General features: G+C 49.7%; 1 pseudogene; it reads right to left on the bottom strand.

Moving 5' to 3' along the window:
• Nucleotides 1-789: 789 nt before the first annotated feature.
• Nucleotides 790-25,601, bottom strand: LOC147098151 (uncharacterized; annotated as a pseudogene).
• Between the last annotated feature and the right edge of the window lie 1,661 nt (nucleotides 25,602-27,262).

Here is a 27,262-nt window from a genome sequence, read left to right on the forward strand (position 1 = left end):
GAATCCACTACAACGTTTGCTTTCTCTATCTTCCTCCCTACCCCACTCTACAGCTGAGCCATCCGTGGTGCCATGGACTCGGCTCTGGCTGTACTCCCCACAGGAACCATTGCCCTCACCAATAATCAGAGCTGAATACTGGTTGGAGAGTGAAATGCACTCAGGGGACTCCTGCACTACCTGCCTGGTCCTGTTCTTCTGTCTGGTGGTCACCCATTCCCTCTCTGCCTGAGCACTCCAGATCTCTGGGGTGTCCACGTCCTGAAATGTGTTGTCCACGTCGCTCTAAGCCTCACAGATGCACCGAAGTGACGCCAGCTGCTGCTTAATCTCCGGAACATGGAGCTCAAGCTCCTCCATCTGAAGACACGTCCTGCACATGTGGTTGTCAAGGACACGGGAAGCATGCTGGATTTCCCACATGGCACAGGATGTGCATTCCACGGGACGGAGCTGACCTGCCATGCATTTATTTATTCGACTATTAACTAACTTTACAGAAACTTAAGAATAAAATGTATCTAATTTAAGTTATTAATATAACATAGTATTAACAGTTAATAATTTAATATTGTATTAATAGTTCGTAATTTAATGTAGTATTAACAGTAATTCATCTCCAAGCTCCTGCGTTATCCCTAACCCGCTAGTTAACCCCGGGCACCTAGCTTGAAGAGAAATAAAACGGTGTGACCTCTACCAGCGAATCAGTTACCAGCTATCCTGTGACATCACTGCTTTTTTCGAATCACCGCTCAGCTCCCTTTATTCTGCTAACGCCGCTCCCGCTCAGGCCCGCGCTCTGTCCTGGGCAATCTCCGCCTCTCCATTGATGCTGCTGCCACCGCTTCCACTGCTGCCACTCCCGCTCAGGCCCGCGCTCTGTCCTGGGCAATCTCCGCCTCTCCATTGATGCTGCTGCCGCCGCTTCCACTGCTGCCTCTCCCACTCAGGTCTGAACTCTCAATTACAGCGTGACTGTTAACACAGGCAGTGTAATCTATAACTGCTGACATAGGAACTTATAATGGGGAAAAATGCCTGGGAAATGCATGGAGACCAAAGAAACAGAGAGATGAAGCATGAACCCTTGTTGCGCACTGTGTTTGCTGACTGTACAGCTCCTCTGTCTATGAATCACTCCCTCAGTACTGCCCCTCCGACAGTGCAGTGCTCTCTCAGTACTGCCCCTCCAACAATGCAGCACTCCCTCAGTACTGCCCCTCCAACAATGCAGCGCTCCCTCAGTACTGCCCCTCCGAGAGTGCAGTGCTTTCTCAGTACTGCCCCTCCGACTATGCAGCGCTCCCTCAGTACTGCCCCTCCAACAGTGCAGCACTCGATCAATACTGCCCCTCCGAGAGTGCAGCACACCCTCAGTACTGCCCCTCCGAGAGTGCAGTGCTCTCTCAGTACTGCCCCTCCGACTATGCAGTGCTCCCTCAGTACTGCCCCTCCAACAATGCAGCGCTCCCTCAGTACTGCCCCTCCGACAGTGCAGCACTCGATCAATACTGCCCCTCCGAGAGTGCAGCACTCCCTCAGTACTGCCCCTCCGACACTGCAGCAATCTATCAGTACTTCCACTCCGACAGTGCAGTGTTCCCTCAGTGCTGCCCCTCCGACAGTGCAGCGCTCCCTCAGTACTGCCCCTCTGACAGTGCAGCACTCGATCAGTACTGCTACTCCGACAGTGAACCACTCCCTCAGTACTGCTCCTCCAACAGTGCAGCGCTCTCTTTGGAATGCCCCTCCGATAGTGTAGAGTTCACTCAGAACTGCCCCTCTGACAGTGAAGCGCTCCATCAGTACAGCCCCTCTGATACTACAGTGCTCCCTCAGTACTGCCCCTCTGACCGTGCAGCACTCCCTCAATACTGACACTCCGACCGTGCAGCACTCCATCAGTACTGCCCCTCCCACAGTGCTGCGATCTACCAGTACTGCCCCTCCAACTGTGCAGCACTCCCACATTACTGCGCCTCCGACAGTGCAGTGGCTCCCTCAGTACTGCCCCTCCGACAGTGCAGCACTCCCTCAGTACTGCCCCTCCAAAAGTTCAGCGCTCCCTCATTACTGCCCCTCTGACAGTGCAGCGCTGAATCAGTACTGCCCATCTGACAGTGTGGTGCTCCTTGAGTACTGGCGCTCTGACTGTGCAGGGCTCTCTCAGTGCTACCCCTCTGAAAGTGCAGCGCACACTCAGTGCTGCCCCTCCAACAGTGCAGCACTCCCTCAGTATTGCCCCTCCAAAAGAGCAGCACTCCTTCTGAAATGCCACTCCGACAGTGCAGCGCTCTCTCAGTACTGCCTCTCTGACAGTGCAGCGCTCCCTCAGTACTCACCCTCCATCAGTGCAGCACTCCTTCAGTACTGCCCCTCCGATAGAGCAGCACTCCTTCTGTAATGCCACTCTGACAGTGCAGCGCTCCCTCAGTACTCCCCCTCCGACAGTGCAGCGCTCCCTCAGTACTCCCCCTCCGACAGTGCAGCATTCCCTCAGTACTGCCCCTCTGAGATGGCAGTGCACTGGTACTTGAAACCAGAGATGTTCTGACTCAGATGCGAGAGTGCTAAACCCACTGAGCCATGGCTGACACTACACAGCCTAGTTACTTTTCTTTTGAAGGATGGTCACTGTGTAAAGGGGGCAGCCACAGTTGCATATCGCAAGGTCCCACAAACAGCAATGACCAGATAATCGGCTCATTTTTTTTTGAGCGATGTTGGTTGAGGCCTATATATCAGCCCCAGGACTCCTCCCCCATTCTTCTTCGAAATAGTGGAGTCTTTAATGTCCACCCGAGAGGGCTTGAGAGGATTGAGCTCATTTGCAATGCGTCCTCCTACAGTTGAATAGCCAGCCGAAAAGGCTGACACTTACACAATTGGGCCGCAGGTTGCTGCACAGTGATTCGCTGGGTTCATGTTTTTGAGGGTGCACAAGAGATTAATGGAACAAAGTACATTATCACTTATGTTGTCCTCTTTTTTCCCTCTTCTTACCTTAGTTAGGAGAAGGTTGGAGAAGATACCAACAATCCCATTGCCTGCTGCAGGAGGGGCCGTGCTTCTAATCATCTCTACGACTGTTGTTCATTCAATTGGCAATGCATGCAGGAGAACCAACAAGTGAATATGAAACAACTGGGGCCTGGCCCCTCCCTATCTCTGTGACCTCCTCCAGCCCCACAACTGCGACATCTCTGAGCTCCTCCAATTCTGGCCTCTTGCACATCCCCCATTTTACATTGTTCCACTATTGGCTGCAGTGCCTTCAGCTGCCTCGGCCCCAAGCTCTGGAATTCTTTCCCTAAAGCTCTCCACCTCACTCTCTTCCTTTTAGACTCTCTTTAAAACCTATCTCTGACTGAGCAGTTGGTCACCTGTCTTAATATCTCATTATGTGGCTCGGTGTCAAATCTTTGTTTGATAATCACTTCTGTGAAGAGCCTTGGGACGGTTTACTATGTTAAAGGGGCTGTGTAAATATAAGTTGTTGAAATATGGGTGCTGAAAGCAAACAGTGCTTTGGGACATGCTGAGGTCGTGAAAGGCACTATATAATTGCAAGTGTGCTGCACCCTCTCAATGGCCGAGACACCCTCCCTAAGGTAAGATATCTAAAACTGGACCCACAGAAATCTAACCAACACCAACAATAACAATTTGCAGAGGTTAGGGCCTAGGCAGCTGAAGGCACAGCCACCAATAGTGGAGTGATGGAAATCGGGGAAGTGCAAGAGGCCTGATTTTGGAAGAACGCAGAGATCTCAGAGAGTTGAAGGGCTGGAGGAGGTTATAGAGATAGGGAGGGGCAGAGGTCCATGGAGGGATTTGAAAACAAGAATTTTAAAATTGAAGCGTTGTTGCACCAGGAACCAATGTTGTAGGTCAGCGAGCAAAGCGAGCAGAGAAGGTTAAGGGGAGATTTCATCGAGGCATTCAAAATTCTGATTGGTTTTGATAGAGTAAATAAGGAGAAACTGTTCCCACTGGCAGGATGGTCGTTAACCAGAGGACAATGATTTATCATAAATGGCTAAAGCACCAGGTGTGGGGAAGAGGAGAATTTTTTTTTTACACAGCAAGTTGTGATGTGGAATGTGCTGCCTGAAAGGGCGGTGGAAGCAGATTCAATAATAACATTCAAAAGGGAATTAGACAAATAGTTGAAGAGAAGACATTTGCAAGGCTATTGGGAAAGAGCAGGGGAGTGGGACTAATTTGATGGCTCTTTCAAAGAGTCGGCATAGACACGATGGGCTGAATGGGCTCCCTCTATGCTGTAAGACACTATGATTTAGCACCTGTTTCCTCTCATTATTCCTCCGAAAATGTATCACCTCACGTTTCTCTGCATTAAATGTCATCCCTCTGCCGAATCTCCCAGTCTGTCTTTGTACTCCTGAAGTCCCATTAGTCCTCTTCACAGTTAATCATGTTTTGACCTGGATGACTTCAAGCTTCTTGAGTGTTGTTGGCGCTGCACTCGTCCAGGCAAGTGAAGAGATTCCATCACACTCCTGACCTGTAGATTGTGGATGGTGGAAAGGCTTTGGGAATCAGGAGGTGAATCACTCATTGCAGAATACCCAGCCTCTGACCTGCTCTTGTAGCCATTTTATCAATTTTCTGGTCAATGGTGACCCCCCAGGATGTTGATGGTGGGGGACTCAGTGATGGTAATGCTGTTGATTGTCAAGGGGTGGTGGTCAGACTCTCTCTTGTTGGAGATAGTCATTGCCTGGTACTTGTTGTATCCGTGTGTTAATGGAGACACGGAATGCAGGAGTTGGTTTACAGGTGTTTATTGAACAAAGTCTGGAGGTGAACGAAAAGATACAAGACACTATACAGGCTTATATAGCCCGAGTGGCCACTACCGGCATTACAGTACACAGGGGATCTTAAAGGTACATACACCACAATTCCTCCCCTATTAGACAACCAGTACATCATATTGTACATCCAGTATCACCGGATCGGAGGTAGATACTATGGGTATCTCTGCTTCATCATTAGGCGTATAGGGTTGTGGTGTAGGTTATCCCTTTTCAGATGACTGTATGATTTGGTCAGCATGGCGCCTTATTATGCTTTCTCCAATGTCCATGGTATACATCAGTGGTCCTAGTCGTGTGCAAATAGTTCCAGGCTGCCATTTCTCGGTACGGTAGTCCCGGGCCAAAACTTGTTGACCTATCTGGAAGGTTCTAGTTGGCCTTTCATTCATGCCTTGAAATTGCCGGTTCTCTACGTCCCTTCTGATGTTTGGCTTGATCAAATCCAGCCGGCATCTTAGTCTTCTATTGAAAAACATCATGGCGGGAGTTTGGTTTGTAACCACATGTGCTGCATTCCTGTATGTAAACAAGAAGTTATCCCCCTTATGTTGCAGATATATGTCTTCATTACCCATGGCCTTTATGGCCTTCTTGAAGGTCTGGACAAACCTTTCAGCTAATCTATTGGTGGCAGGATGGTATGGAGCGGACGTGTAGTGCTTAACCCCATTGTTTTTTAAGAACTTCCTGAATTCTTCGGACACAAATTGCAGTCCATTATCAGAACAGATCTGTTCAGGCAGCCCATTCCTGGCAAATATGGTCCTTAATACTGTGATGGTTTTTTCCGTGGTGGTGGAGGACATCTTTATTACCTCCGGCCACTTGGAGTGTGCATCAACCGCGATTAAGACCATTGAGTCCATAAATGGACCAGCATGAGATGAGGGCCACTCCCAAGGATGTAGAGGGGCTTGTGGTGGGGCGTTTTGGACCTTCTGGCATCCTAGACAGCTCTTGGTCATTTCTTTGATGTCTCCATCGATACCTGGCCACCACACAAACGCTCTGGCTAGGTTCTTCATTTTCACTCTACCCAGATGCCCCTCGTGAAGCTCCTTTAGCACTTTATCCTGGAGTTTGGGTGGAATCACCACTCTTGATCCACACATCAAGGTTCCTCGGCACACTGACAGCTGTTCTCTTCTTTGCGAGAATGCTGGCAACAGTGGTTTGCCATGTGCTGGCCATCCCTTCACCGTTAAATCGTTGACTCGTGAGAGAGTCGGGTCATTTCTCGTTTCCTTTTCAATGGTAGAATTTGTTACTGGTTGACATTCCACTATGGTTGAGTGGAACATCTCCACTGGGTCCACTATAGGTGCCTCTTCTACCATTGGCAATGGTAGGCGCGATAAACCGTCAGCATTCCCATGCTGTTTTGATCTTTTGTATTCTATGTCATATTGGTGTGCCCCTAGGAAAAGGGACCACCTCTGTAGCCTTTGCGCTGTCATAATGGGAACGCCCTTTTTAGGGTTGAATATGGAGACGAGGGGTTGATGGTCAGTCAACAAGGTGAAGTTTTGTCCGTGTAGGTAATGGTTGAATTTCTTCACTCCCATACCAGCCTGAGTGCTTCCATGTCGATCTGGGCATAGTTACGCTCAGCTGAGTTTAATGAGCATGACGCAAAAGCTATCGGCCGCTCCGAGCCATCAGGGAATCTATGGGAAAATACTGCTCCTATGCCATAAGGGGATGCATCGCATGCCAGTCTGATTGGCAGTGATGTGTTGTAATGAGCCAACACTTCCTTGGACGTGATCAAGCCTTTGCATTTATGGAAGGCACGTTTACAGTCTTCGCTCCATTTCCTAATTACTCCCGTTTGTAGCAGTGCGTTAAGTGGGTGCAGAACAGTTGACAAGTTCGATAAAAATTTATGATAGTAATTTATCAATCCGAGGAACGACCTTAATTGTGAGACATTTTCAGGTGCTGGGGCTTTTATGACAGCTTCAATTTTTCAGGTGACTTATGCAACTCTTCTTCGTTAATTATATGGCCACAATATGATATTTGTTTCTGGAAAAATTCGCACTTGGGGCGATTTGCTCGTAGGACCCGTTCTCTCAGCCTAGTGAGCACCTGCTCCAAATTGGCAAGGTGCTCGTTGTCGTTTTCTCCTGTTACAAGGATGTCGTCTAGGTAGCATTGAGTCCCCGGAATCCCTTGCAGGACTTGCTGCATAGCTCTTTGCCAGATAGCTGGAGCTGCTGCTACTCCGAAAACCAGTCGATTTGTGTGTGTTTATCATGAGATACTTTTTAGAGGCCTCCTCAACCTCCATCTGTAGATATGCCTGTGCCAAGTCAATTTTGGTGAAACGTTTCCCTCCGGATAGTGAGGCGAAAATATCTTCTATCCTCGGAAGAGGATACTGTACCGTGTGAAGAACCGGGTTTACAGTCACCTTGAAGTCCCCACAGATGCGAATTTTTCTCTGTTCTTCAGACTTATCATTATTCAACGTTTTCTTCATGACCGGGATGATGGGTGTTGCCCACTCGCTCCAATCTATCTTGGATAACACGTCTGCCTTTTCCAAATTCTCCAGCTCTGCTTCGACTGCTGGACGAATTGCGTATGGCAACGGCCTTGCCTTAAAAAACTTGGGAATTGCCGCATCTTCCACTTTTATTGAGGCGGTGACGCCTTTCAAGGTTCCTAGTTCCTGTTGAATCACTTCTTTGGCGTTGGCCAAGATGTCTTTTAATCGTTCAGGTTTGACGTCATCATCATTTCTTTTCTTACTGGTCGCCGTCAGTGCCTGAATGGAGTGCCAGTCTAAACGTATCTTCCTGATGCATTCATGTCCCAACAGCGGTGGACCACCATCTTGCAGAACGTATAAATACAACTTCTGTATTTCCTTGCCGTTGTATACAACAGGCACCCTTATTTTCCCTCTGGGGAATACTTTCTGCCCCGTATATGTCTTCAAGATAATGGATGTGTCTTTCAAAGGTATATGCAGAAATAGCCGCTCGTAATCCCGTTGACTTATGACGGTCAGAGCTGATCCTGTATCTAGCTCCATTTTAACTGGGGACCCCGCTATCCTGAGGGTAACCCAAATGGTCTGGTAATCTTCTTTGGCAATTACATTATGTAATTTGAGACAGCTTAGTCTCTTGTTTCCGAAGTCACTATCGCTCTTCTGGTCTTCGGAGCTACTGTCCGTCATCATTTGTACCTTTCTGTACTTTTCCTTATTGATATTTTTTCTGTCAGTGGATTTTTTGTTTCCAGATCAGCATACAAATTCAGTGTGACCCATCTTCCCGCATTGCCTGCATGCTTTGTCCTTGAACCAGCAGTCCCTCTGGTCATGGGTGGATCTGCCACAGCGATAACATCTCTCGAAACACCGTGTCATTTCATGGGTGCCGAAGTCCTGTGGCTTTTGCTGTATCTCTGCAGCTCCTCTTGCTGCTGCTTCGTATGATACAGCCACACTCAAAGCCTTGTCCAGTGTCAAATCTTTCTCAGAAAGTAGCCTTTTTTGTGTTCCTTCACTTAGGAGACCGCAGACGAATTTGTCTCGTAGAGAATCTGCCAGTCCTGCACCGAATTGGCAGTGCTTTGACAGCTTTCTTAATTCGGTGAGGTGATCAGCATTACTTTCATTCTTGTGCTGATTCCTCCTGAAGAATTTGAATCGTTCCGCTATCAGCAGCGGTGTTGGGTTTAAGTGCTCCTGTAGGGTATCAACAATCTCCTTAAAATTCTTGTCCATCAGTTTGCTGGAGTGATTAAGTTTTGTAACAGCCCGTATGTCCTTGCGCCCATCAGATTTAGAAGTATCGATGCCTTTTTATCATCCTCTACTTCATTCGCTGTGCAATATACCTCCACTCTTTCCACATATGTGGTCCAATCCTCTATATCACTAACGAAAGCAGTAATATTGCCAGTCTTAGGCATCCTGAAAATCAAAAATGGCGTCTCCCGCGCTTTCCTTTCTTCCCTGCCGAGAAACAAATGGTGCCTCCCGCGCTTTCCCGCCGCTGCCGCTGCTGACAACGCTGTTCTCCACGGTTTTTATTTACACAGGTATTTTTACTAGTCGGAGACTCGTTCCCGCCGGACTCTCTGGGACTTTTCCCTCCCTCTGCTTGGTCCAATGCTGACCTGCTTTGCAGCACCGGCCGTCTCCCGAGTGCTCCACCCTCCGTCTCTGTTTGCCTCCGCCTTCCAACTCGCTGCTTGGCCCCGCTGCAGAGCCACCCGATCGAGCCCCAGCCCGCCGCCCAGGAAGGATTAGTGCAGTACCTGCCATCAGCACGGCTAGCTGGTGAAACCACAGTTTTTTGTTTTTTTCCTTCGACCTTCATCTGAGGAATCAATCTCCTTGAGGTGCTGCCGAATTGCAGGTAAGTCCATTTCCAATTCGTCACCACTGTTGTATCCGTGTGTTAATGGAGACACGGAATGCAGGAGTTGGTTTACAGGTGTTTATTGAACAAAGTCTGGAGGTGAACTAAAACATACAAGACACTATACAGGTTATATAGCCCGAGTGGCCACTATCAGCATTACAGTACACAGGGGCTCTTAAAGGTACATACACCACAGTACTTGTGTGGCACAAATGTTGCTTGCCACATAAGAGCTCAAGCCTGAATATCATCCAGGTCTTGCTGCATGCGGTCACAGACTGCTTCATTATCTGAGGATTTGCGATTGGAACTAAAAGTTACAATCATCAGTAAACATCCCCAGTTCTGTCCTTATGATGGAGGGAAGGTCACTGATGAAGTAGCTGAAGATTGTTCGGCCGAGGACACTGCCTGAAGGAACACCTGCAGCGATGTCCTTGTGCTGAGATGATTGACCGCCAACATCCACAACTATCTTCCTTTGTGCTAGCTATAAGTTCAGCTAGTGGAGAGTTGTCCCCCTGGTTGCCAATGATTTCAATTTTAATAAAAGCATGTGCATTTCCTACATTGCAACAGTGATTACACTTCACAAGTACTTCATTGTGTGTTAAGTGCTTTGGGACGTCCTGAGGTCATGAAAGGTGCTATAGAAAGAGAAGAATTTTACTGGGGATCCTTGATGCCACACTCGGCCAAATGCTGACTTGATGTCAAGGGCAGTCATTCTCACCTCACCTCTGGAATTCAGCTCTTTTGTCCAAGTTTGGACTAAGGCTGTAATGAGGTCTGGAGCCGAGTGGGCCTGGCAGAACCCAAAAATGAGCATTAGTGAGTAGGTTATTTGTGAGTAAGTACCATTTGTTGGCACTGTCGATGGCACCTTCCATCACTTTGCTGATGACTGGCTGTAGACTGATAGGGCAGTAATTGGCCGGATTGAATTTGTCCTGCTTTTTCTGGACAGGACATACCTGGGCTGTTTTCCAGTGTTGGGTAGATGCCAGTGTTGTAGCTGAAATGGAAATGCTTGGCTAAAGGCACGTCCAGTTCTGGAGCACAAGCCTTCAGCACGACAGCTGGGATGTTGTCAGAGTTTGCAGCCTTTGCTGTATCCAGTGCACTCAGCCATTTCTTGATATTACGTGGTGTGAATCGAATTGGCTGAAGTCTGGCTTCTGTGATGGTGGGACTTCAGGAGGAGGCCGAAATGAATCTTCCATTCTGCACTTCTGGCTAAAGGTAGGTGATAATCAGCAGGAGGTTTCCTTGCCCATGTGCAACCAATTTGTGGACACCATCTCCCATAAACAGCAGTGTGATGAATGGCCAGACAATCTGTTCTTGATGTAGGTTAATGTATAAATATTGGCCCAGGACACGGGGGAGAACTCCGCTGCCCTTCATCGAACTAGTGCATGTGGGAAATTTTTACCTCCGCCTGAGAGGGCAAATGTCTCGGTTTAATGTCTGATCCAACAGAGGGGCTGAATGGCCTCCTGCTCTCTCTTTGTAACAGTCTTGAGGAGCTGAATGGCCTCCCCCTGTTCCTATGCAACAGGCTCAAGCGGCTGAATGGGTCTGCTCCTGTTCCTATATAACAGCCTCGAGAAGCTTATTGGGCCTACTCCTGTTCCTGTGCAACAGGCTCAAGGGTCTGAATGGCCTCCTTCTGTTCCTGTGTAACACGTTCAAGGGCTGAATGGCCTCCTCCTGCTCCTATGTAACGAAATCAAGGGGCTCAATGGCCTCCTCTTGTTCCTATGTAACAGGCTCGAAAGGCTGAATGGCCTCCTCCTTTTCCTCTGCACAGGCTTGAAGCTCAGAATGTGTATCCTCCTGTTACTATGCAAAAGCACAGAGGTGCTGAATGGCCTCCTCCTACTCTTTGTAATAGTGTTGAGAGGCTGAATGGGCCTCCTCCAGTTCCTAATAACAGACTGAAGAGGGCTGAATGGCTGCCTGCTGTTCCTATGCAACAGGCACGAGGGGCTGAATGGCCTCCTTCTGTTCCTATGTAACAGGCTCAAGGGGCTAAATGACATGCACTTCCTATGCAACAGGCTCGAGGGCTAAATGGCCTCCTCCTGTTCCTATGTAACAGGCTCAAGGGGCTGAATGACATGCTCTTCCTATTTAACAGGCTCGAGGGCTGAATGGCCTCCTCTTGTTCCTATGTAAGAGGCTTGAGGAACTGAATGGCATCCTTCTGTTCCTTTTTAACAGTCTCGAGGAGCTGAATGGCCCAACTCCTGATCCTATGCAACTGTCTTGAGGGACTGAACAACCGCATCCTGTTCCAATGTTACAGGCTTGAGGAGCTGAATGGTCTGCCTTCTGTTACATAGAAACATACAAGATAGGAACAGGACTAGGCCATTCGGCCCCTCGAGCCTGCTCCGCCATTCAATGCGATCATGGCTGAACATCCAAATTCAGTACCCTGTCCCTGCCTTCTCCCCATACCCCTTGATCCCTTTAGCTTTAAGAAATATATCCAACTCCTTCTTGAATATATTTAATATATTGGGCTCTACTGCCTTCTGTGGTAGAGAATTCCACAGGTTCACCACTCTGGGTGAAGAAATTCCACCTCAGTTCTGTCCTAAATGGCCTACCCCTTATCCTTAGACTGTGACCCCTGGTTCTGGACTCCCCGACCATCGGGAACATCCTTCCTGCATCTAGTCTGTCCAGTCCTGTTAGAATTTTATCATTTTCAATGGGATCCCCTCTCATTCTTCTAAACTCCAGCGAGTACAAGCCCAATCGTCCTATTCTCTCCTCATACGTCATTCCTGCAATCATAGGTATCAGCCTGGTGAATCTTTGCTGCACTCTCTCCATAGCAAGAACATCCTTCCTCAGATAACCTCACATTTATCCACGTTATATTGCATCTGCCATGCTTCTGCCCAAGCACCCAACCTGTCCAAATCATCCTTCAGTTTCTCGGCATCCTCCTCACAGCACACACACCCACCCAGCTTTGTGTCATCTGCAAACTGAGAGATATTACATCTAGTTCCCTTGTCTAGATCATTAATATATATTCTGAATAGCTGGGGTTCAAGGGCCGATCCCTGCGGTACCCCACTAGTCACTGCCTGCCATTCGGAAAAAGACCCGTTTATTCCAACTCTTTGCTTTCCGTCTGCCAACCAGTTCTCTATCCATACCAATACCTTGCCCCCAATCCCATGTGCCTGAACTTTATGCGGGACCTTATCGAAAGCCTTCTTAAAGTCCAAAAAAACCACATCCACTGGTTCTCCCTTATCTGTTTTACTAGCTACATCCTCAAAAAATTCCAGTAGATTAGTCAAGCACGATTTACCTTTTGTAAATCCATGTTGACTTTGTCCGATCCTGTCACTGTTTTCCAAGTGCTCTGCTTTTACATCATTTATAATGGACTCTAGCATTTTCCCCAATACTGATGTCAGGCTTACCGGTCTGTAATTCCCCGTATTCTCTCTGCCCCTTTTTTTGAATAGTGGGGTAACATTAGGCACCCTCCAATCCATGGGTACTGTTCCAGATTCTATCGAATTCTATCGAGTTCTTATGCAACAGGTTCGAGGGTCTGAATGGCCTCACCCTGTTTCGATGTAAACGGCTCGAGGAGCTGTGTGGCCTCCTCCTGTCCTATGTAAGAGGTTTGAGGGGCTGAATATCCTCCTCCTGCTCCTATGGAACAAGGTCGAGCGGCTGAATGGGCCTTCTCCTGTTCCTATGCAACATGCTTATGAGGATAAATGGCCTCATCCTGTTCCAATGTGATTGGTGCAAGGGGGCCAGAATTCTTTCATAGAATGGTGTATTTTTCTGAATATGGCTTATCCTTCACACCACCAGCTTCTCAAGGGCAATTAGGAATGGGCAATAAATGCTGGCCTTGCCAGCAACGCCAGATCCCATGAACGAATAAAAAACAAATGTAACAGGCTTGAGTCAGCTAAATGGGCTCCTCCTGTTCCTATGTAGCAAGCTCAAGATGCTGAATGGACTCCAACTGTTCATCTGTAACATCCTCGAGTGGGCTGAATGGTCCTATTCCTGTTCCGATGTAAGAGGCGCGAGGGGCTGCAAGGCCTCCTCCTGTTCCTGTGTAGCAGGCTCACAGGGCTAAATGGCCTCATCTTGTTCCTATGTATCATGCTCAAGGTTCTGAATGGGCCTCCTCCTGTTACTATGCAACAGTCCCGTGGGGCTAATTTGTCAACTTCTGTTCCTGTGTAACAGGCTCGAGGGAGTGAATGGCCTCCTCCTGTTCGTTTGTAACAGCTTAGCGAAACTGAATGGTCTCTTCATTTTTGTGTGTAGCAGGCTCGAGGGGCTGAATGGGCCTCCTCCTGTTCCTATGCAACAGGCCCAAAGGGCAGAATGTCTGCTAAGCAGGCTCGATGGGCTAAATGGCCACCTCGTGGTCCTATGAAAAAGGGTCGAGGGTCTGAATGGCCACCTTCTGTTCCTCTGAAACAGCCTCGAGGGGCTGAATGTTCTGTTCCTGTTCCTATGGACCAGTCTTGACCTGCTGAATGGGCCTCCTCCTGGTCCTACTAATAGGCTCACGGGGGCTCAATGGCTGACTCCTGTTCCATAACATCCGGCTCGACGGGCTGAATCAGCCTACTTCTGTTACTATACAACAGGCCTGAGGGGCTGAATGGCCATATCCTGTTCCTTTTTAACAGACTGGAGGGGATGAATGGCCTCCTCCTGTTCCTATGTACCAGGCTCGAAGTGCTGAATGGATCTCTTCCTATTCCTATGCAACAGTCTCGACTGGCTCAGTGGCAAACTGCTGTTCCTATGTAACAGGTTCGAGGGGCTGTATGGCCTCCTCCTGTTCCATTGTAACAGGCTAAGGGCAGCTGTATGGCCTCCTCCTGTTCCATTGTTACAGGCTAAGGGCAGCTGTATGGCCTCCTCCTGTTCTGTTGTTACAGGCTAAGGGCAGCTGTATGGCCTCCTCCTGTTCTGTTGTTACAGGCTAAGGGCAGCTGTATGGCCTCCTCCTGTTCTGTTGTATCAGTCTCGAGGGGATGAATTGCCTCCTCGTGTTCCTGTTTAACAGGCTCGAAGTACTAAATGGGACTCTTCCTGTTCCTAAGCAACAGGCCCAAAGGGCTGATTGGCCCAATCATGTTCGTATGCAACAGGCCTGAAGTGTTGAATTACCTCCTCCTGTTCCTATGTAACAGGCTCGAGGCGTTGAATTGTCTCCTCCTGTTCTGATGCAACAGGCCCAAAGTGCTGAATGGCCTGTGTCACATGCTCGATGGACTAGATGGCCACCCCCTGTTCCTCTGTAAAAGGCTCGAGGGGCTGAATGGTCTCTTCCTGCTCCTATGTAACAGGCTCAAGGGGCTGAATGGTCTCTTCCTGCTCCTGTGTAACAGGCTCGGGGGGCTGAATGGTCTCTTCCTGCTCCTGTGTAAAAGGCTCGAGGGGCTGAATGGGCCTTCTCCTGTTCCTATGCAACAGGCCCAAAGAACTGAATGGCCTGTGAAACGGGCTCGATGGGCTAAATGGCCAATGGTCCTTTGTAAATAGCTCGAGGGGCTTGATGACCTACTCCTTTGCATATGTAACAGCCTCATGGGGCTGCAGGGGCCTCAACCTGTTCCTATGCAACAGACTCGAGGAGCTGATTGGCTTAATCCTTTTCCTATGTAAAAGGATCAAGATGCTTTATCGCCTTGTGATGTTAATCTGTAGCAGCTTCAAGGGGGCAAAATGGGGAGCCACCTATTCGTATGTACCATCTTCGAGGGGGCAGAATGGTACCACACCTGTTCCTATGCAATAGGTTTGCAGGGCTTATTGGCCTCCTCCTGTTCCTATGTAACAGGCTCAAGGGGCTAAATGACCTCTTCTTGTAGCTATGTAACATTCTCGAGGGGAAGAATGGACTTCTTGTGTTCATAAGTAACAGCCTCGTGAGGCTGAATGGGCCTCATCCTGTTCCAATGAACATGCTCAAGGGGCTGAAAGGCCTCCTCCTGTAACTATGTAACAGGCTCACGGTAGCTGAACGGTCTCCTCCTGTTTCAACATATGGGCTTGAGGGGCTGAATGACCTCCTCCTGTTCCTATGTAGCAGGCTCGAGGGGCTGAATGGCTGAATCATGTTCGTATGCAACAGGCTTGAATGGCAGAATTGAGTCCTCCTGTTCACATGCAACAGCTTAAGGGGCTGGCCGGGCCTCGTCCTGTTCCTATGCAACAGCCTTGAGGGGCTGGCTGGTCCTCATCTTGTTCCTATGCAACAGTCTCAAGATGCTTATTGGGCCTACTCCTGTTCCTTTTAACAAGCTCACGGGGCTCATTGACATCTTCTTCCTATGCAACAGCTCAAGGGCCTGCAAGGTCCTCCTCCTGTTCCTAGGCAACAGTCTCAGGATTCTTCTTGGGCCTACTCCTGTTCCTATACAACTGGCTCGAGGGGCTGAATGGCCTCCTCATGTTCCTATCTTACCGGCTCCATGGGGTAAATGGCCACCTCCTGTTCCAACATAACTGCCTCGAGGGACTGAATGGACTCCTCCTTTTCCAATGAACATGCTCAAGGGGCTGAATGGTCTCCTCCTGTACCTAGGTAACAGGTTCACAACAGCTGAACGGTCTCCTCCTCTTTCAACATATGGGCTTGAGGTGCTGAATGACCTCCTGCTGTTCATATGTAACAGGCTCGAGGGGCTGAATGGCTGAATCATGATCGTATGCAACAGCCTTGAATGGCAGAATTGCGTCCTCCTCTTCCTATGCAACAGCCTTAAGGGGCTGGCTCGGCCTCGTCTTGTTCCTATGCAACAGCCTCGAGGGGCTGGCTGGTCCTCCTCTTGTTCCTATGCAACAGTCTCAAGATGCTTATTGGGCCTACTCCTGTTCCTTTTAACAAGCTCACGGGGCTCATTGACATACTTTTCCTATGCAACAGCTCAAGGGGCTGCATGGTCCTCCTCCTGTTCCTAGGCAACAGTCTCAGGATGCTTATTGGGCCTACTCCTGTTCCTATACAACTGACTTGAGGGGCTGCATAGCCTCCTCCTGTTCCTATGTTACAGGCTCCATGGGCTAATTGGCCACCTCCTGTTCCTACGTAACTGCCTCGAGGGGCTGAATGGCCGCCTCCTTTTCCTGTGTAACAGCCTGAAGGGTCTGAATGGCCTATTCCTATTCCTATTCCTAAGCAGTATTCCTATTCCTAAGCAGTAGGCTCCAGTGTCACGATGGCCTCCCCCTGTTCCCTCATAACAGTTTTGAGGGGCTGATTGGCCTTCTCCTGTTCCTATGTAACAGCCTTGAGGGGCTGAGTGGACTTCTCCTATTCCTATGCAACAGTCTCGAGAGGCTCTATGACCTCCTCCTGTTCCTTTGTAACAGGCTCGAGAGGCTGAATGGCGTCCTCTTGTTCCTTTGTAACAATCTCGAGGAGCTGATTGGTCCTCCTCCTTTTCCTATGCAACAGCCTTGAGGGGCTGAATGGACTTTTCCTATTCCTATGCAACAGTCTTGAGAGGTTCTATGGCCTCCTGTTCCTATGCAACAGTTTCAAGGGGCTGAATGGACTCCTCTTGTTCCTATGTAACAGGATCAAGGGGCTTAATGGCCTCCACCTGTTCCTATACAACAGGCTCGAGGGGCTGAATGGCCTAATCATGTTCCTATGCATCAGTTCAAGGGGCTGAATGGCCTCCTGCTTTTCCAATGTAACAGGCTTGAGGGGCTGGTTGGCCTCCTCCTGATCCTATGCAACACACCCAAGGGGCTGAATGGCCTACTCCTGCACTTATGTAACAGGCTCGATGAACTAAATGGTCACCTCCAGTTCCTATGCAACAGACTCGAGTGGCTAAATGGCATAATCATGTTCCTATGTAACTGGCTCAAGGGGGCTGTATGGAATTCTCCTTTTTCTGTGCTATGATCTCGAGGGACTGATTGGACCAACTCCTGATCCTAACAAAAGGCTCGAGGGGCTGCATCAGCCGACTCCTGTTCATATGCTACAGGCTCGAGATGATTATTGGGCCTACTTCTGTTCCTATACAACTGGCAAGAGAGGTTTAATGACCTCCTCCTGGTACTATATAACAGGCTTCAGGGTGCAGCACGGGCCTCCTCCTGTTCCTGTGCAACAGGCTAGAGGAGCTTAATGGGCCTCCTCCTGTTCCAGAGTAACAGGTTCGAGGGACTGAATGGGCCTCCTCCTGTTCCAGTGGAACAGGCTCGAGGGAAAGAATGGGCTTCCTCCTGTTCCAGTGTAACAGGCTCGAGTGACTGAATGGGCATCCTCTTGATCCTGTGTAACAGGCTCGAGGGGCTGAATGGGCCTCTTCCTGTTTCTATATAACAGGCTCAAGGAGCTGAATTGGCCTCCTCCTGTTCTTGTACAACAGGATCGAGGGGCTAAATGGGCCTCCTCCTGTTCCTGTGTAACAGGCCCGAGGGGCTGACTGGCAACATCCTGTTCCATTTTAACAGACTCGAGGGGATGAATGGTCGGCTCCTGTACCTATGTACCAGCCTCGAAGTGCTGAAAGTATCTCTTCCTATTCCTATGCAACAGTCTCGATTGGCTAATTGGCCACCTGCTGTTCCTATGTAACAGGTTCAATGGGCTGTATGGCCTCCTCCTGTTCCATTGTAACAGGCTAAGAGCAGCTGTATGGCCTCCTCCTGTTCCATTGTAACAGGCTAAGGGCAGCTGTATGGCCTCCTCCTGTTCCACTGTATCAGTCTCGAGGGGATGAATTGCCTCCTCATGTTCCTATTTAACAGGCTCGAAGTGCTGAATGGGATACCTTCTGTTCCTATGCAACAGGCCCAAAGGTCTGATTGGCCTAATCATGTGTTATATGCAACAGGCTCGAAGTGCTGAATTGCCTCCTCCTGTTCCTATGCAACTGCTTCAAGGGGCTGGATGGGCCTCCTCCTGTTACGATGCAACAGGCCCAAAGGACTGAATGGCCTGGGTCAGAGGCTCGATGGAATAGATGGCCACCTCTTGTTCCTATGTAACATTCTCGAAGGGCTGAATGACCTCCTCCAGTTCCTATGTAACATTCTCAAAGGGCTGAATTGCCTCCTGCTGTTCCTATACAATTGGCAGGAGAGGTTTAATGGCCTCCTCCTGGTCCTATGTAACAGTCTCAAGGGGTTGAATGGTCTCCTCCTGGTCCTATGTAACAGGCTCAAGGGGCTGAATGGTCTCCTCCTTTTCCAATGTAACAGGCTCGAGAGGCTGAATGCCCTCCTCTTGTTCCTATGCAACATGCTTGATCGGTTGAATGGGCCTACTCCTGATCCTAAGCAACCGGATCCAGTGACTAAACAATCTCCACCTATTTCTAATTTATAGGCTCGAAGAGCTGAATGGTCCTCCTCCTGTTCCTATGCAACAGCCTTGAGGGGCTGAATGGACTTTTCCTATTCCTATGCAACACTCTTGAGAGGTTCCATGGCCTCCTGTTCCTATGCAACAGGTTCAAGCGGCTGAATGGCCTCCTCTTGTTCCTATGTAACAGGATCGAGTGGTTTAATGGCCTCCCCCTGTTCCTATGCAACATGCTCGAGGAGCCGAATGGCCTAATCATGTTCCTATGCATCAGTTCAAGGGGCTGAATGTCCTCCTGCTTTACCAATGTAACAGGCTTGAGGGGCTGGTTGGCCTCCTCCTGATCCTATGAAACACGCCCAAGGGGCTGAATGGCCTACTCCTGCACCTATGTAACAGGCTCGATGAAATAAATGCTCTCCTCCAGTTCCTAAGTAACAGACTTGAGGGGCTAAATGCCCTAATCATATTCCTATGTAACTGGCTCAAGAGGGCTGTATGGTATTCTCCTTTTTCTGTGCTATGGTCTCGAGGGACTGAATGGACCAACTCCTGATCCTAACAACAGGCTCGAGGGGCTGCATCAGCCGACTCCTGTTCATATGCTACAGGCTCGAGATGCTTATTGGGCCTACTCCTGTTCCTAAACAACTGGCAGAAGAGGTTTAATGGCCTCCTCCTGGTCCTATATAACAGGCTTCAGAGTGCAGAATGGGCATTCTCCTGTTCCTGTGCAGCAGGCTCGAGGAGCTTAATGGGCCTCCTCCTGTTCCAGTGTAACAGGCTCGAGGGAAAGAATGGGCCTCCTCCTGTTCCTGTGCAACAGGCTCAATGGGCTGAATGGGCCTCCGCCTGTTCCTATATAACAGTCTCGAGGGGCTGAATGGGCCTCCTCCTGTTCCTATGCAACAGGCCCAAAGGGCAGAATGTCTGTTAAGCAGGCTCGATGGGCTAAATGGCCACCTCCTGGTCCTATGAAAAAGGTTTGAGGGGCTGAATGGCCTCCTTCTGTTCCTCTGAAAGAGCCTCGAGGGGCTGAATGGTCTGTTCGTATTCCTATGGACCAGTCTCGACCTGCTGAATGGGCCTCCTCCTGGTCCTAATAATAGGCTCACGGGGACTCAATGGCTGACTCCTGTTCCAAAATATCCGGCTCGACAGGCTGAATCAGCCTACTTCTGTTACTATACAACAGGCCTGAGGGGCTGAATGGGCATATCCTGTTCCTTTTTAACAGACTGGAGGGGATGAATGGCCTCCTCCTTTTCCTATGTACCAGGCTCGAAGTGCTGAATGGAGCTCTTCCTATTCCTATGCAACAGTCTCGATTGGCTAAGTGGCAAACTGCTGTTCCTATGTAACAGGTTCGAGGGGCTGTATGGCCTCCTCCTGTTCCAGTGTAACAGGCTAAGGGCAGCTGTATGGCCTCCTCCTGTTCCATTGTAACAGGCTAAGGGCAGCTGTATGGCCTCCTCCTGTTCTGTTGTATCAGTCTCGAGGGGATGAATTGCCTCCTCGTGTTCCTGTTTAACAGGCTCGAAGTACTGAATGGGTCTCTTCCTGTTCCTAAGCAACAGGCCCAAAGGGCTGATTGGCCCAATCATGTTCGTATGCAACAGGCCTGAAGTGTTGAATTACCTCCTCCTGTTCCTATGTAACAGGCTCGAGGGGTTGAATTGCCTCCTCCTGTTCTGATGCAACAGGCCCAAAGTGCTGAATGGCCTGTGTCACATGCTCGATGGACTAGATGGCCACCTCCTGTTCCTCTGTAAAAGGCTCAAGGGGCTGAATGGTCTGCTTTTGTTTCTTTGTAACTGTCTGGAGGTATTGAATGGTCTCTTCCTGCTCCTATGTAACAGGCTCAAGGGGCTGAATGGTCTCTTCCTGCTCCTATGTAACAGGCTCGAGGGGCTGAATGGTCTCTTCCTGCTCCTGTGTAACAGGCTCGGGGGGCTGAATGGGCCTCCTCCTGTTCCTATGCAACAGGCCCAAAGAACTGAATGGCCTGTGAAACGGGCTTGATGGGCTAAATGGCCAATGGTCCTTTGTAGATAGCTCGAGGGGCTTGATGACATACTCCTTTTCATATGTAACAGCCTCATGGGTCTGCAGGGGCCTCAACCTGTTCCTATGCAAAAGGCTCGAGGAGCTGATTGGCTTAATCCTTTTCCTATGTAAAAGGATCAAGATGCTTTATCGCCTCGTGCTGTTAATCTGTAGCAGCTTCAAGGGGGCAAAATGAGCAGCCACCTATTCGTATGTGCCATCTTCGAGGGGGCAGAATGGTACCACACCTGTTCCTATGCAATAGGTTTGCAGGGCTTAGCGGCCTCCTCCTGTTCCTATGTAACAGGCTCAAGGGGCTAAATGACCTCTTCTTGTAGCTATGTAACATTCTCGAGGGGAAGAATGGACTTCTTGTGTTCATAAGTAACAGCCTCGTGAGGCTGAATGGGCCTCATCCTGTTCCAATGAACATGCTCAAGGGGCTGAATGGCCTCCTCCTGTAACTATGTAACAGGCTCAAGGCAGCTGAATGGTCTCCTCCTGTTTCAACATATGGGCTTGAGGGGCTGAATGACCTCCTCCTGTTCCTATGTAACAGGCTCGAGAGGTTGAATGGCTGAACCATGTTCGTATGCAAAAGGCTTGAATGGCGGAATTGCTTCCTCCTGTTCGTATGCAACAGCCTCGAGGGGCTGGCTGGTCATCCTCTTATTCCTATGCAAAAGTCTCGAGAAGCTTATTGGGCCTACTCGTGTTCCTTGTAACAATCTCCCGGGGTTCATTGACATCTTATTCCTATGCAACAGCTCAAGGGGCTGCATGGTCCTCCTGTTGTTCCTAGGCAACAGTCTCAGGATGCTTATTGGGCCCACTCCTGTTCCTATACAACTGGCTCGAGTGGCTGAATGGCCTCCTCCTGTTCTTACCTTACTGGCTCCATGGGGTAAATGGCCACCTCCTGTTCCTACGTAACTGCCTCGAAGGGCTGAATGGAATCCTCCTTTTCCTATGAACATGCTCAAGTGGCTGAATGTTCTCCTCCTGTACCTATGTAACAGGCTCACGGTAGCTGAACGGTCTCCTCCTGTTTCAACATATGGGCTTGAGGGGCTGAATGACCTCCTCCTGTTCCTATGTAGCAGGCTCGAGGGGCTGAATGGCTGAATCATGTTCGTATGCAACAGGCTTGAATGGCAGAATTGCGTCCTCCTGTTCACATGCAACAGCTTAAGGGGCTGGCCGGGCCTCGTCCTGTTCCTATGCAACAGCCTCGAGGGGCTGGCTGGTCCTCATCTTGTTCCTATGCAACAGTCTCGAAATGCTTATTGGGCCTACTCCTGTTCCTTTTAACAAGCTCACGGGGCTCATTGACATCTTTTTCCTATGCAACAGCTCAAAGGGCTGCATGGTCCTCCTCCTGTTCCTAGGCAACAGTCTCAGGATGCTTCTTGGGCCTACTCCTGTTCCTATACAACTGGCTCGAGGGGCTGAATGGCCTCCTCCTGTTCCTATGTTACAGGCTCCATGGGGTAAATGGCCACCTCCTGTTCCTACATAACTGCCTCGAGGGGCTGAATGGACTCCTGCTTTTCCAATGAGCATGCTCAAGGGGCTGAATGGTCTCCTCCTGTAACTATGTAACAGGTTCACAACAGCTGAACGGTCTCCTCCTCTTTCAACATATGGGCTTGAGGGGCTGAATGACCTCCTCCTGTTCCTATGTAACAGGCTCGAGGGGCTGAATGGCTGAATCATGATCGTATGCAACAGCCTTGAATGGCAGAATTGCGTCCTCCTCTTCCTATGCAACAGCCTTAAGGGGCTGGCTCGGCCTCGTCTTGTTCCTATGCAACAGCCTCGAGGGGCTGGCTGGTCCTCCTCTTGTTCCTATGCAACAGTCTCAAGATGCTTATTGGGCCTATTCCTGTTCCTTTTAACAAGCTCACGGGGCTCATTGACATTTTTTTCCTATGCAACAGCTCAAGGGGCTGCATGGTCCTCCTCCTGTTCCTGGGCAACAGTCTCAGGATGCTTATTGGGCCTACTCCTGTTCCTATACAACTGACTCGAGGGGCTGCATAGCCTCCTCCTGTTCCTATGTTACAGGCTCCATGGGCTAATTGGCCACCTCCTGTTCCTACGTAACTGCCTCGAGGGGCTGAATGGCCTCCTCCTTTCCCTATGTAACAGCCTGAAGGGTCTGAATGGCCTCTTCATATTCCTATTCCTAAGCAGTATTCCTATTCCTAAGCAGTAGGCTCCAGTGGCACGATGGCCTCCTCCTGTTCCCTCGTAACAGTTTTGAGGGGCTGAATGGCCTTCTCCTATTCCTATGTAACAGCCTAGAGGTGCTGAGTGGACTTCTCCTATTCCTATGCAACAGTCTCGAAAGGCTCTATGACCTCCTCCTGTTCCTTTGTAACAGGCTCGAGAGGCTGAATGGCCTCCTCTTGTTCCTTTGTAACAATCTCGAGGAGCTGATTGGTCCTCCTCCTTTTCCTATGCAATAGCCTTGAGGGGCTGAATGGACTTTTCCTATTCCTATGCAACAGTCTTGAGAGGTTCTATGGCCTCCTGTTCCTATGCAACAGTTTCAAGGGGCTGAATGGCCTCCTCTTGTTCCTATGTAACAGGATCGAGGGGCTTAATGGCCTCCACCTGTTCCTGTACAACAGGCTCGAGGGGCTGAATGGCCTAATCATGTTCCTATGCATCAGTTCAAGGGGCTGAATGACCTCCTGCTTTTCCAATGTAACAGGCTTGAGGGGCTGGTTGGCCTCCTCCTGATCCTATGCAACACGCCCAAGGGGCTGAATGGCCTACTCCTGCACTTATGTAACAGGCTCGATGAACTAAATGGTCACCTCCAGTTCCTATGCAACAGACTCGAGTGGCTAAATGGCATAATCATGTTCATAGTGGTTAGCACTGTTGCCTCACAGCTCCAGGGACCCGGGTTCGAATCCGGCCTCGGGTGACTGTCTGTGTGGAGTTTGCACATTCTCCCCGTGTTTGTGTGGGTTTCCTCCGGGTGCTCCGGTTTCCTCCCACAGTCCAAAGATGTGCAGGTTAGATTGATTGGCTATGATAAAATTGACCCTTAGTGTTAGGGGGATTAAATACGTGGGGTTACGGGGATAGGGTGGGATATGTGTTGGTGTTGGTGTAGGGGTTACGGGGATCGGGGGTGGGATATGTGTTGGTGCAGGCTCGATGGGCCAAAATGGCCTCTATCTGCACTGTGAGGTTTCTGTGATTTCTGTGAAGGGGGCTGTATGGCATTCTCCTTTTTCTGTGCTATGGTCTCAAGGGACTGAATGGACCAACTCCTGATCCTAACAACAGGCTCGACGGGCTGCATCAGCCGACTCCTGTTCATATGCTACAGGCTGGAGATGATTATTGGGCCTACTTCTGTTCCTATACAACTGGCACGAGAGGTTTAATGGCCTCCTCCTGGTACTATATAACAGACTTCAGGGTGCAGAACGGGCCTCCTCCTGTTCCTGTGCAACAGGATCGAGGAGATTAATGGGCCTCCTCCTGTTCCAGAGTAACAGGTTCGAGGGACTGAATGGGCCTCCTCCTGTTCCAGTGGAATGGGCTCGAGGGAAAGAATGGGCCTCCTCCTGTTCCAGTGTAACAGGCTCGAGGGACTGAATGGGCATCCTCTTGATCCTGTGTAACAGGCTCGAGTGGCTGAATGGGCCTTTGCTTATTTCTATATTACAGGCTCGAGGAGCTGAATGGGACTCCTCCTGTTCCTGTGCAACAGGATCGAGGAGCTGAATGGGCCTCCTCCTGTTCCTGTGTAACAGGCCCGAGGAGCTGAATGGGCCTCAACCTGTTCCTGTGTAACAGGCCCGAGGGGCTGACTGGCCATATCCTGTTCCATTTTAACAGGCTCGAGGGGATGAATGGTCGGCTCCTGTACCTATGTACCAGCCTCGAAGTGCTGAAAGTATCTCTTCCTATTCCTATGCAACAGTCTCGATTGGCTAATTGGCCACCTGCTGTTCCTATGTAACAGGTTCGATGGGCTGTATGGCCTCCTCCTGTTCCATTGTAACAGGCTAAGGGCAGCTGCATGACCTCCTCCTGTTCCATTGTAACAGGCTAAGGGCAGCTGTATGGCCTCCTCCTGTTCCATTGTAACAGGCTAAGGACAGCTGTATGGCCTCTTCCTGTTCCACTGTATCAGCCTCGAGGGGATGAATTGCCTCCTCATGTTCCTATTTAACAGGCTCGAAGTGCTGAATGGGACACCTTCTGTTCCTGTGCAACAGGCCCAAAGGTCTGATTGGCCTAATCATGTGTTATATGCAACAGGCTCGAAGTGCTGAATTGCCTCCTCCTGTTCTTATGCAACTGCTTCAAGGGGCTGGATGGGCCTCCCCCTGTTACGATGCAACAGGCCCAAAGGGCTGAATGGCCTATGTCAGAGGCTCGATGGAATAGATGGCCACCTCCTGTTCCTATGTAACATTCTCGAAGGGCTGAATTACCTCCTCCAGTTCCTATGAAACATTCTCAAAGGACTGAATTGCCTCCTCCTGTTCCTATACAACTGGCAGGAGAGGTTTAATGGCCTCCTCCTGGTCCTATGTAACAGGCTCAAGGGGCTGAATGGTCTCCTCCTTTTCCAATGTAACAGGCTTGAGAGGCTGAATGCCCTCCTCTTGTTCCTATGCAACATGCTTGATCAGTTGAATGGGCCTACTCCTGATCCTAAGCAACCGGATCCAGTGACTAAAGAATCTCCACCTGTTTCTATTTTATAGGCTCGAGGAGCTGAATGGTCCTCCTCCTGTTCCTATGCAACAGCCTTGAGAGGCTGAATGGACTTTTCCTATTCCTATGCAACAGTCTTGAGAGTTTCTATGGCCTCCTGTTCCTATGCAACAGGTTCAAGGGGCTGAAAGGCCTCCTCTTGACCCTATGTAACAGGATCGAGTGGCTTAATGGCCTCCCCCTGTTCCTATGCAACATGCTCGAGGAGCCGAATGGCCTAATCATGTTCCTATGCATCAGTTCAAGGGACTGAATGGCCTCCTGCTTTACCAATGTAACAGGCTTGAGGGGCTGGTTGGCCTCCTCCTGATCCTATGAAACACGCCCAAGGGGCTGAATGGCCTACTCCTGCACCTATGTAACAGGCTCGATGAACTAAATGGTCACCTCCAGTTCCTAAGTAACAGTCTCGAGGGGCTAAATGCCCTAATCATATTCCTATATAACTGGCTCAAGGGGACTGTATGGTATTCTCCTTTTTCTGTGCTATGGTCTCGAGGGACTGAATGGACCAACTCCTGATCCTAACAACAGGCTCGAGGGGCTGCATCAACCAACTCCTGTTCATATGCTACAGGCTCGAGATGCTTATTGGGCCTACTCCTGTTCCTAAACAACTGGCACAAGAGGTTTAATGGCCTCCTCCTGGTCCTATATAACAGGCTTCAGAGTGCAGAATGGGCCTCCTCCTGTTCCTGTGCAACAGGCTTGAGGAGCTTAATGGGCCTCCTCCTGTTGCAGTGTAACAGGCTCGAGGGGCTGAATGGGCCTCCTCCTGTTCCTGTGCAACAGGCTCGAGGGGCTGAATGGGCCTCCTGCTGTTCCTGTGTAACGGGCTCGAGGGGCTGAATGGGCCTCTTCCTGTTCCTATATAACAGGCTCGAGGAGCTGAATGGGTCTCCTCCTTTTCCTGTGTAACAGGCCCGAGGAGCTGAATTGGCCTCCTCCTGTTCCTGTGTAACAGGCCCGAGGGGCTGACTGGCCACATCCTGCTCCTTTTTAACAGACTCAAGGGGATGAATGGCCGGCTCCTGTACCTATGTACCAGCCTTGAAGTGCTGAAAGTATCTCTTCCTATTCCTCTGCAACAGTCTCGATTGGCTAAGTGTCACCTGCTGTTCCTGTGTAACAGGTTCGATGGACTGTATGGCCTCCTCCTGTTCCATTGTAACAGGCTAAGGGCAGCTGAATGGCCTCCTCCTGTTCCATTGTAACAGGCTAAGATCAGCTGAATGGCCTCCTCCTGTTCCATTGTAACAGGCTAAGATCAGCTGTATGTCCTCCTCCTGTTCCATTGTAACAGGCGAAGGGCAACTATATGGCCTCCTCCTGTTCCGTTTTTTCTGTCTTGAGGGGATGAATTGCCTCCTCATGTTCCTATTTAACAGGCTCGAAGTGCTGAATGGGACACTTTCTGTTCCTATGCAACAGGCCCAAAGGGCTGATTGGTCTAATCATGTGTCGTATGCAACAGGCTCTAAGTGCTGAATTGCCTCCTCCTGTTCCTATGCAACTGCCTTAAGGGGCTGGATGAGCCTTCTCCTGTTAAGATGCAACAAGCCCAAAGGGCTGAATGGCCTGGGTCAAAGGCTCAATGGACTAGATGGTCACCTCCTGCTCCTATGTAACATTCTCGAAGGCTGAGTTACCACCTCCTGTTCCTATGTAACATCCTCAAAGGGCTGAATTGCCTACTCTTGTTCCTATACAACTGACAGAAGAGGTTTAATGGCCTCCTCCTGGTCCTACGTAACAGGCTCGAGGGGCTGAATGGGCCTCCTCCTATTCCTGTATAACAGGCTCGAGAGATTTAATGGCCTCCTCCTGGTCCTATATAACAGGCTTGAGAGGGCTGAATGGGCCTCCTCCTGTTCCTGTGCAACAGG

Source organism: Somniosus microcephalus, chromosome 30, assembly GCF_052327205.1.
Source record: "Somniosus microcephalus isolate GS21.2 chromosome 30, FLI_Smic_1.0, whole genome shotgun sequence".
NCBI lineage: Eukaryota > Metazoa > Chordata > Chondrichthyes > Squaliformes > Somniosidae > Somniosus > Somniosus microcephalus.